This window comes from Helianthus annuus, chromosome 16 (genome assembly GCF_002127325.2).
Source record: "Helianthus annuus cultivar XRQ/B chromosome 16, HanXRQr2.0-SUNRISE, whole genome shotgun sequence".
In the NCBI taxonomy this organism is placed as follows: domain Eukaryota; kingdom Viridiplantae; phylum Streptophyta; class Magnoliopsida; order Asterales; family Asteraceae; genus Helianthus; species Helianthus annuus.
The window spans coordinates 67,992,543-68,003,063 of NC_035448.2; positions in this window are offsets into that span (position 1 = coordinate 67,992,543).

Here is a 10,521-nt window from a genome sequence, read left to right on the forward strand (position 1 = left end):
GACATGTTTGGTGCTTAGGGGTGTTGATGTACGTTTTAGCAATTTACTGGCTTTCACAGAAATATAACTTGTATCCGCACCCGAATCGAATAAAGCAGTAACATAAATATCATCAAGGAGAAACTTACCCATAACCACGTTGGGATCGTTCACTGCGTCACCTCGACCTAGCACAAAAGCGCGTCCCCTAGCTTCGTTGCCATTATTGTTGTTGTTTCCCCCGTTGTTGTTGTTGTGGTTCCCGTTGCCCTGATTGTTGTTGTTGTTGCGATTTTGGTTCTGGTTCAATTGAGGGCAATCGCGTTTGTAGTGACCTTCAGCCCCACACTGGAAACATCCTCGGTTTCCACGCTGTGGCTGCTGCTGCTGATTCTGTGGAGCTGGTGGTGGGAGTTACTGGTTCTGGTTTGCTGGCCGTGAGCTTCTACAATCCTTTGCCTCATGACCCGGCTTGAGGCATCTTTGGCATCTTTCCCTGCGACACCTTCCACTGTGGTGTTTGTTGCATCTACCACACCATGGGTGAGTTCCCCTATAACCACTCTGCCCCTAACTGCCCGATGATTGCTGATTCGGACTCTGATAATCGTTGGTGCGACGCTGCTGTGTTTGGGACTGAACAGAAACTGATCCCTTGCTCGAATCCCCATCCCATTTCCGTTTGTTGTCACTGGGGGTAGCAGAAGTAGTGACAGCAGTAGTGGTAGCACTGATGCGTTTTGGCAGCTTGTTATGTTCCACCGCCTGATCCGTGAGGCGATGAGCAAGACGCTGGATGTCTTGGATGTTATCGAGGTTTGCCGATGTAACATGGCTTTGGATCTCTGAGGCGAGACCCTTGAGATACAATTCGATACGCTTGATGGGAGGGTCCACCATGGTAGGACACAAAATAGCCAGTTCGTTCGATCGCTTCGTATAAGCTTCTATCTCTGACCCCGTCATCTTCAAGTGATAAAACTCATTCTCCAACTTGTGGATATCATCCCTTGTGCAGTACTCGCGCTTGATAAGTTCCTTGAATTCGTTCCAGGGTGTGGCGTTAGCAGCTGCCAACCCTAAGATCTGAACTTGGGCGTTCCACCAAGTTAGTGCTATTCCTTCTAGCGTGCCAGTGGCGTATTTCACCCTGCGAGCCTCAGGGAATTCACACATTTCGAAAACTGACTCGAGCTTCTCAAACCAGTGGAGGAGTCCCACTGCTCCTTCTGTGCCACTGAATGTACTTGGACGACAGTCCATGAAGTTCTTAAAAGTGCATACAGGCTGCTGCGCGTGTTGACCTATTGTGTACGAATAGGGCAAAGTTTAAATACGAGGGCTAGTTTAGGAGTGTAGGATCTAAAGATCCTAGTGTAAGTTATGATGACAGGATATACTACCTGCTTGAGCAGCTGCAAGTGCCGCAGTAACTTGAGCTTGAACGAGAGCCTCTAGCTGGGCTTGTGTCATGTTAATTCGTCCAGACATGATCTTCATAGTAAAAGTAACGCAAGTGAGAGTGGTTCGCGAATAGGGCGATGACAGAAAAGCGTAAGCACGTAGGTGTTCTCATGTAATAAGTCATGTGTATCTAAGCGTAATGCGAGCAAAGTTCTATGCAGTTCTAGCAAACAGGCAATAAACATAAACCTTATTACCTAGGATGTCGAGTCTTGCACGTGGAGCGAAGCGTCGTTGTGGATCGTTGAGAGCACTGTTCTGGTTATAGTCTGGTTTTAATAAAAACGTTTTCCCATATTAAAACCAAGTTCTCTATAACCAATGGCTCTGATACCAATCTTTCACACCCCCAAAATCCCACACGCGGAGTACCACCGCTTGGAGGCGTGACGTGACCAGGATCAAGCCATCAATCATATCAAACATAGCATTTAATAATAAAAGTAGATAAAGTAATTCATCACGACATGATTGATGTTTCAAAAACCAAACTTTGTTTAAGTAGCGGAAGCATAATAATGAAAACCCAAATAAGTTATAAGTTCCAATATCGTTCACGATCCGTATCCCACAACGACCTGCTTCTCCCTGTACAAGCTCCATAATGTACCTAAGGTCCTGCAAGGCATGCAGCAGATAATCAACAACTAGTTGAGCGAGTTCACAGTTAACAGTTCAGTAATAGTATAGTGTGAGTAGCGTTTTGTTCGTTCGTTAAGTCGTATATCGTTTAGTTCGTATCGCGGCCTCCCAGGCAGGTGTGCGAAGATATTAGGGGATGTTCCTCCCGAGTATTCTAGACTAGGTTTTGATTGTATCGCGGCCTACCAGGCAGGTGTGCGAAGATTAGTAGATTACAGTTCGCGGCCTTCCAAAGGCAGGTGTGCGAAGTCAGTCATAATATCGCGGCCAACCCTTGGCAGGTGTGCGAAGATCATTCAATAAGTGTTACTAGTCTAGCAGTAGGTTCTACCATCTATGTATGTACAGTAAATCATCAAATCCCCATTCCCACCCTGGGAACCCCATGCCTTGGCTTGTGTGAACTCACCTTGGGTTGCTCGGCAGATACACAGAAAGTACAGGTAAGCTAGTAAGTGGTCAACCACGTCCTATCATGGTTATTATACAAGTCAGGTTTGGTTCAAGTAATGCGCTCATGAATCATAGCAAACACGTATAGCATGCAAATAATCAAAGTATAGCAATTCACCACGTGTGCGATTCGGATGTCTAAGCCCAAACTATACCCGGCCCAGCTAACATAGACAGTCCAATTTGCAGTCAAGTACGTAAGTCCAATTACTTGGCCCAATCGAATGGGCCCGTGATAGTGTAGGGTCCAAAACAGTGTGTGCGAAATAACGGGTCTCGAGTCGCAACCAGTGATCTCGAGTCGCAACAGGAGTGTCTCGAGTCGCAAGAGGGCTGGTCTCGACTCGTCATGGTCCGGTTTCGAGTCGCAACGGGACTCGCAACCGTGGTCGCGGCTTGTCATGGTCCGGTTTCGAGTCGCAACGGGACTCGCAACCTCGGTCTCGAGTTGTGCTGTTGTGTGCCGGTGTGAGGTCTCGAGTCGCAACAATTACAGGGTCTCGACTCGCAACCGTGTGGCTATCAAATTGTAACAGATTTCCATGTTTCATGCAATCAGTTTCGTGGTTTCCAAACTTGCACAAAATCAATCAACAACTAACAGTTTCACAATATGAAATTCTCGATCAAACGAGGGTTTCCAAACCTTAATTCGTATGAACCCTAGACTAAACATAGCATGAACAACTTATCATCATCCAACCGGATTAAACCCTACCATCTAAACATATCAACCAAGTTCAAATATGACACAGCCGATTAAACATATCCATTCGGTTCAAAGCATGCAATCCGATTTACAACAAGAACAATAACAAGGATAACAAACTTCAATCCGTTTATCATGCATACACATACATACAACATATCAACCGAGTTACTAGCATAACCCTAACCGATCATGCAATCCGATAACTAACAAAACATATAAGCATACAATTAGTGGCATCATACTAACCGAGATGAAAGTAGGGGATCGATTTGGGTTCACGAGCTTTGAAGAATGCTTGCCGTCGGGTTCCAAAAGTCACGAGAGAGGGAGAGAGCTTCTAGGGTTTTGGTTAACTTGTGTGTGTTAATGCGTTTTTGCAAAACAATGAAAATCAAAACCCTACATTTGGTTTTGTGTTTGCGAGTGGGGAGTGGGCCGAGCCCAACTCGGCTGCCTAATGGTGTCCGATTACAAGGAGTGGCCCGAATGGGCTTGTATGACCGGTTGAGCCTTGTGCGATCGGTTATGGTGTGCGGTTTGGGCTCGTGTAACGTTCACATAACATACATACACACATAATGCACATAATAACATAACATTCATTAGATCGAAGTATCACATAGGCACGTAACGTTACACAAGATAAGTCTAAAGTACGAGTTGTCACACTTTTGATGCAGACTTTTGAGGAATGATGATTTCATATCCATAGTCTGGTGATGAATCCTCTGATGGACCTGCAGTGTTAGTCTTGACAGCAGTATTTTCAAAAGTGAATTTTTCAAGATCAAACAATTCTGCAGGATTTGCAGGGATCTTCAGTGATGAAAGTTCATTGAACTTTACATTCAAGGTCTCTTCCACTACTTTGGTCCGTGTATTAAACACTTTGCAGGCCTTAGCAGTGGATGAGTATCCCAAGTGATATCCCATATCGATTTTGGCTACAAACTTTGAGATAGAATCTTTTAAGTTCAAAATGAAACATGGACAACCAAAAACTTTGAAATATGAGATTAATGGCTTTATTTTATACAGAATTTCATAAGCAGTCTTTTTGTGCCTGGGGTTGATCAAAACTCTGTTTTGGACATAGCAAGCAGTGTTTACTGCCTCTGCCCAAAAAGTTAATGGCAAACCTGAATCTGCAAGCGTGGTTCTGGCAGCCTCAATTAATGTTCTGTTCTTTCCTTCAACAACCCCATTTTGCTCTGGTGTTCTAGGAATGTTGTACTGCCTTACAATCCCTTTCTTCACACAGAAGGCATCCAACTCCTTATTTTTGAATTCTGTGCCATTGTCACTCCTGAAGACTTTTACTGGAAGGTCAAATTGCTTTTCAACCTGTATCACAAAGTCTTGCAAAATACCTACAGTCTCATCTTTGGAGTGTAAAAAGAAGGTCCATGTAAACCTAGAGAAGTCATCAACAATCACCAAACAGTATCTTTTCTTTTTGTGACTCATGACTTGCACTGGGCCAAACAAATTCATGTGCAGCATTTGCAAACACTGGGTTGTTTTGGACTCTTCAATGGACTTAAAAGAGCTCTTGTGCTGTTTTCCTTTTAAACAAGAAACATAGTGTTCAGGACATGAAAACATTTTTTGTGGTAAGCCTCTTACTAAGCAATTTTTTGAAATTTCATTGATTGTTTTGAGATTTGTGTGTCCTAGTCTTTTGTACCATAGTTCTGTCTCTTTGTTAGAGGCAGCTGAGAACAGACAGGCATCAGCTCTGGGACATTCTCTTGACATGTCAACAACATAAACATTGCCACTTCTTTGAGCAACAAGTTTTGTTGAGCCTTTCTTGATTATTGCTTCAGTCTTACTAACCATTTCTGGTCCAATAATCCGACAACAATCCTTTGTGAAGAATGATCCAAACCCTTTATCACTCATTTGAGATACACTCAGGAGGTTGAATTTCAGATTATCAATAAGATTGACATTTTCAAATTTTACATTTCCAGACTTTACTGTACCAGACCCCAGAACTTTTCCCTTACTATTATTACCAAAGGATATATCACCCCCTCCATGAATTTTGAAATCTTGAAGAAGGGCTTTACATCCTGTCATGTGCCTGGAGCCTCCACTATCTACATACCAAAGACTATCTAAGCATGCAGAAGCTCCCTGCACATGAAGTAAATGGATTAGTTCAAAAAAGTTTCCAAAGCCAACAGGGCTTTGGATGGGGTCTCAACAGTGTCTGGGATGGAGGCAGATGCATGGACAGTGGTTAGCTCAGGGGTTTGGACATTTTTGGGAATGTTTCTCTCTAACCACTGTTGGGGGTCTTGACCCATCATCTGTTGGTACCCAAAAGGATGTCTGTTCACTTTTGGTTTAGAGGGCTTTTTGTAAGCCTTATAAACATGTGGAATCCTTTGATATGATGCTTTTTCCTTGCCTTTTCTGAATTGATTGGCAGGGGGTGCATCTGTCACCTGTACATCCCTTTGAACAGATGTTTGGTTCAACTGTTTTGTGACAGCAGTTTGGACAGGGACGAACAGTGGTTGTTTCTTAGTGAACTTAACAGATGATGCTGATGAACTTAAGGATGTTTTTGTAGTGTACTCTTTCTTCTTTTCATCAAAGTTTTTGAGATACACACACTCCTTAGTTTTGTGGTTATCTTTACCACAGATGGTGTAGCTTGCAGCAGGTAAAACGATGCTTGTTTTGTTTATATCATATGCTTTTAGATGAAAACAATCTTTTGTTAGATGATTCTTCTTTTCACAGAATTCACAGAACAAGTTTTTGATCTTTTCTCTTTTCTTCCTTTTCTCAGATTCCTTTGCAACAGAGTTTTGAACCTCTGTTGGGATATCTTTGATAGGAATGACTCTTGCTTTTGGAGCTTTTACACCATCAGCGGTTGTGAAATCCATTGGTTTGAAATTTTCAAGGATATCACACTCATCAGACCATGTGGGTTTAAATTGGTATTTCTCAACTTCCTAAAAAGTTGAGGATCCCACAGATCTTTCCAGAGTAATTTTGTTAGCAAGTTTGTCGGTTATTTTAACCTCTTGGCCATTTTTGTTGGTTGGTATGATTTCAGAAGAAACAGCTTGCATTGCAGCAGTGCTTGCAATATCATCATATTTTCTATGACCTATACCAAACTTGACATTGCTTTTAAGTTGTTTCTCAAGCATAACCTCATACCCTTTGCAAGACTCCACCCATCTTTCACATGTGATTTGGGTGGACTCTAACTCCTTTTTGCAAACTTGGTATTTTTCTACCATAGTTTGGAGTTGAGTTTTGGTTATGCTTTGTTCTTCTTTCAAACTGCTGATCTCTTTATCTTTTTCAGCCAATTTGTTTCTAAGTTCTTTCAATGACTTTTCAAATTTGACCTCATCAGACAATTCTTCCAGCAGTAGTTCACCAGCAACTGCAGTAACCACTGCTTCAGCAACTTCATCCACTGTTTCAGCACTTAGCTGTTCACCTTCAGTTTCATCCCCTTCCGGTATTGACTCTAATGCCATCAAACAGTATTCATCATTAAAAGCATCATTAGAAGCATATAGAGCAAAATTTTCATCACTAAATCCATCAGGCATGCTGCTCCAATCAACAAAGCCTTGTGTGAAAAAGCTTTGCTGATCTGGTTGTGTCACAGTTGGAGCAGTTGTTTGAGGTGCAGCAAGTTGCACTTGTGCCTGAGGAACAGGGGCTTGTACATACTGAATTTGTGGAACAGTGGTTTGAACATAATGCACCGGCACAGGGGTTGCAGCATAATGAGCAGTGTTAACATGTGCTGCAGGGGCATATTGGGTATAGTGCACAGTGTTTTGTTGTTGTGGTCTAGGATTTGTGCTAGGGTGAGTTATTATGGGACCAGTAGTTTGACTCCTACATTCTCTAGCAAAGTGACCTAGCCTACTACACTTGTAACACTTGATTTTCGATTTATCCAACCCCACCCTTAAATTTCCATGAAGCCCTGGAAATTTTCTCCCTGTTCTTTTGTAGAACTTGCTTGTTCTTACACTAAGCAAGGCCAACTGATGCAAGATGTCCATCTCCTCTAAGTCAGTGGGATCAAAATGTTGCAAATCATTCAGCTCAAAACACAAATTATCTGACATCTGGTTTTCAGTATTTGCTGTGAAAGCATAATTTGTAGAGTGAGAATCAGAGACGACAAAGTTACCCCCAGCTATTTTGTCAATAAAATGATCATAACTCTGATCCTTACTACTACTGCCAGATTCTTCCTGACCAAACAGAGCTGTGCTGCCGAATGAATAGTCATCAGCAACTTTACCAGACTCTTGCAACCTCCTTTTTTGGTTCAACTCCCTTTCATAGGTCAGGAGTCTACCATGGAGTTGGGTCAGGGTCAGATCTTTGAATTCAGCTGAATTCCTGGTGACAAAAGCAATTGTGTCCCATTTTTCTGGCAATGATCTAAGGAACCTGCTATTTTGGGTTGCATTCGGAAATGTAACCTTAACAAGCCTTATTTCACTGATGAGACAACTGAAACGTTCAAATTGTTGGGTTAGTGACTCCCCTTTGATGTGACAAAACGTTTCATACTGCTGATTCAGAATTTCCCTATTGTTTTCGATAACCTCCTCCATTCCTCTGAACTGTTCCTTCAATGCATCCCACAATTCTTTTGCACAGTTATAGTGTAACAGTCCAGCATAGATTTCGTTGGGGAGTGCAGAGGCTATGATGCTAAACGCTTTGGCATCCAGTTCAAACTTCTGAAAATCCAATTCAGTGTTATTTTCAGTTGGTTTAGGAACGGATTTTTGGCGTCCTCTGCGCTTGGCACCATAGGAACATGAGGACCGAAAACGATAGACCTCCAACATCCAGTGTTTTGTTGAGCGAGGATGTGACTCATCCTTCACTCCCAGATGTTGTACTCATTTCTTTTCAGCATAGGTGGTTTAAACAAAGAGCCAATGTTATTTTTATCATCTTGTGATTGCGACATCTTTCCGGTTGTTTTACAGGCACTGATTAATCAACTTTATCGGTGATTAAACCTTACTCTGTTTTTCAACACAAGGAACAAACAATCAGTATCAACAATTTCGAGCTGAACTATTTACGTCAAAATGATTGTTAGATCAAGTTTGACTGTCCTAGCTCTGATACCAATTGTTAGGATCTGAGTTTGGATTGATTGTGATTTGTGTTTGAATTTAAATGAATAAATGAAAGAGTAGTGCAGCGGAATTTAATGGAAGCAAACTTTTCACAATCAAACAGAAGATATGCTTTCAATCATACATTTTCAAACACTGAATCAAATGATTAAATTTATTTTTAAACTCTGATTACAATGTGTGTATGATATGCAAACTCCCCCTCAGCCTGAGCTCAGTGTTTGTTCGTGCAGAAAGAAGATGGTGAATGAGCTAAACAGAACAGTACAGAGTACTGTTCTATTTATAGGCACTTGCAAACCACTGAGCATCAAAGCTGACGTCACCATGAAAGTGACATCTAACCTCCTAACAAACTCTAACCTCTGATCTATACAAACACTGCTATGCTAACTACTGATATTACATTTCAATACATAAAACAGACTCAAACTGTTGCTGCTTCCTTCCACTGCTGTGAACCCAGCAGTACTTGTTATGATCAGCAGTGCTTGAACCAAGGCAGTAGATTGAGCAGCAGAGCTTTAGTTCTTCTATCAGACTTTGTCTTGATCAGCAGTTGTAGGTCAGCAGTTTGCATGATCAGCAGATAGGAGGTCAGCAGATCTTGAAACCACTTTCAAGGGGAGAGACTTGCAACCAAATATTTGCTTATTCTGAATCTACTGCTGTGATCCAGTTTTGGCTTTTATTAACCGTTCCTTTGGTAGGGTTCAATCCCAACATTTGATATTCACTTGCTTCGTCACATGAATCATCGGAGCTCTGATTTTCACTTAAACTTTCTGAATTTTGATATTCAATTGTTTCGTCACTTGAATCTTCGAAGCTTTCACCTTCTGTTGTTTGATCTTCACTTGAATTTTCTGATTCTTGTTCTTCATCAGAACTTGAAGTCTCTTCTTCCTTTTCTGAGGCAGAAAAGCTTGAATCTTCTTTGCTGCTATCTTTAGCGACTTTTTTTCTGAATCTGTCATACCTGTTCGAGATGGAATAAATTTTGGAATTTCCTCGGTGAGGAATTTTCCAAAGCTATTCTTTTTCAATTTTGGCACAAATACAGGAGATTCACAAACATTTTTATCATCACAAAATGCAGAATTTAAATCATGACATTCAACCATAGCATGTTCACGATCACGGGTCTCAAATGTAGGCACATGGCCATTACAGTCATCCAAAGAATTAAATTTAGGCACATAGCCATTACAGTCATCCGTCCTAATTAAATTATTACATTTATCCTGAATATTGTTTTTCTTAGAACAGTTCCAGGCGAACCAGTTAACAGTGGAATAATTGTCGCCTGAATAACCTATTCCTATTTTTGAACCACTGCAGTCTCCATCCCCATCGCACACATCTTCTTTACACACAATTGGATCTGCAATACTTTTAGAAATGTTAGCGGTTGTTTCGTTTTTGAAAGAATCGTTTTGTTCTACAGAGGCCTTTTCATCAATGAAATCATTGTCGGGATGAGGAGTTGGCATAGGCACATAGTTTTTGCAATGTGGTGGAAAGAAAAGTTTTCTTTCATTTCCTTGCCTATCCTTATACCCGATCCGTCCTTTACATACGTTGGTCGTTTGCAGTTTTTGATGTCAGTAAAGGCCTTTTGACTGACATTCCTTTTGTCTATGATAATTTGTAATTTATTATTTTCGTTCAAAGCTTTTTCCAATCTATCTGTGAGATTGTTAATGAGAAAATCTTTTCTAAAAACAAATTCTTTTAGAGTTTGCATTTCAGCTAAAGTTGAATTCAACTTTCTCTGATATGCGGCCTCGTTCTGTTTAAGTTCTTTGTTAAATTTTAAAGCTTTGTCTTTTTGCCTCTCAAATTCTAGATTAAGAGATTTGTAATGTGCCACGACATCAACGCATGCTGGTGTGCATAACTTTACTTTAAAGTTATGTGGAATACTATTTACCAAGTCTTTGTCAGCTTTTTCTTTGGAGGATTCAGTTTTCATTGTTGTTGCTGAGACTTTTCCCTTTTCTTTCTTCTCATCGGATGACTCCTTAAGAACATGCTCCTTGGGTTTTTCAGCTTCTTCAGAATTCTTTTCTTTCTCAGGCTCCGGGGAGATGAGAATGCTTTTCAGACCCT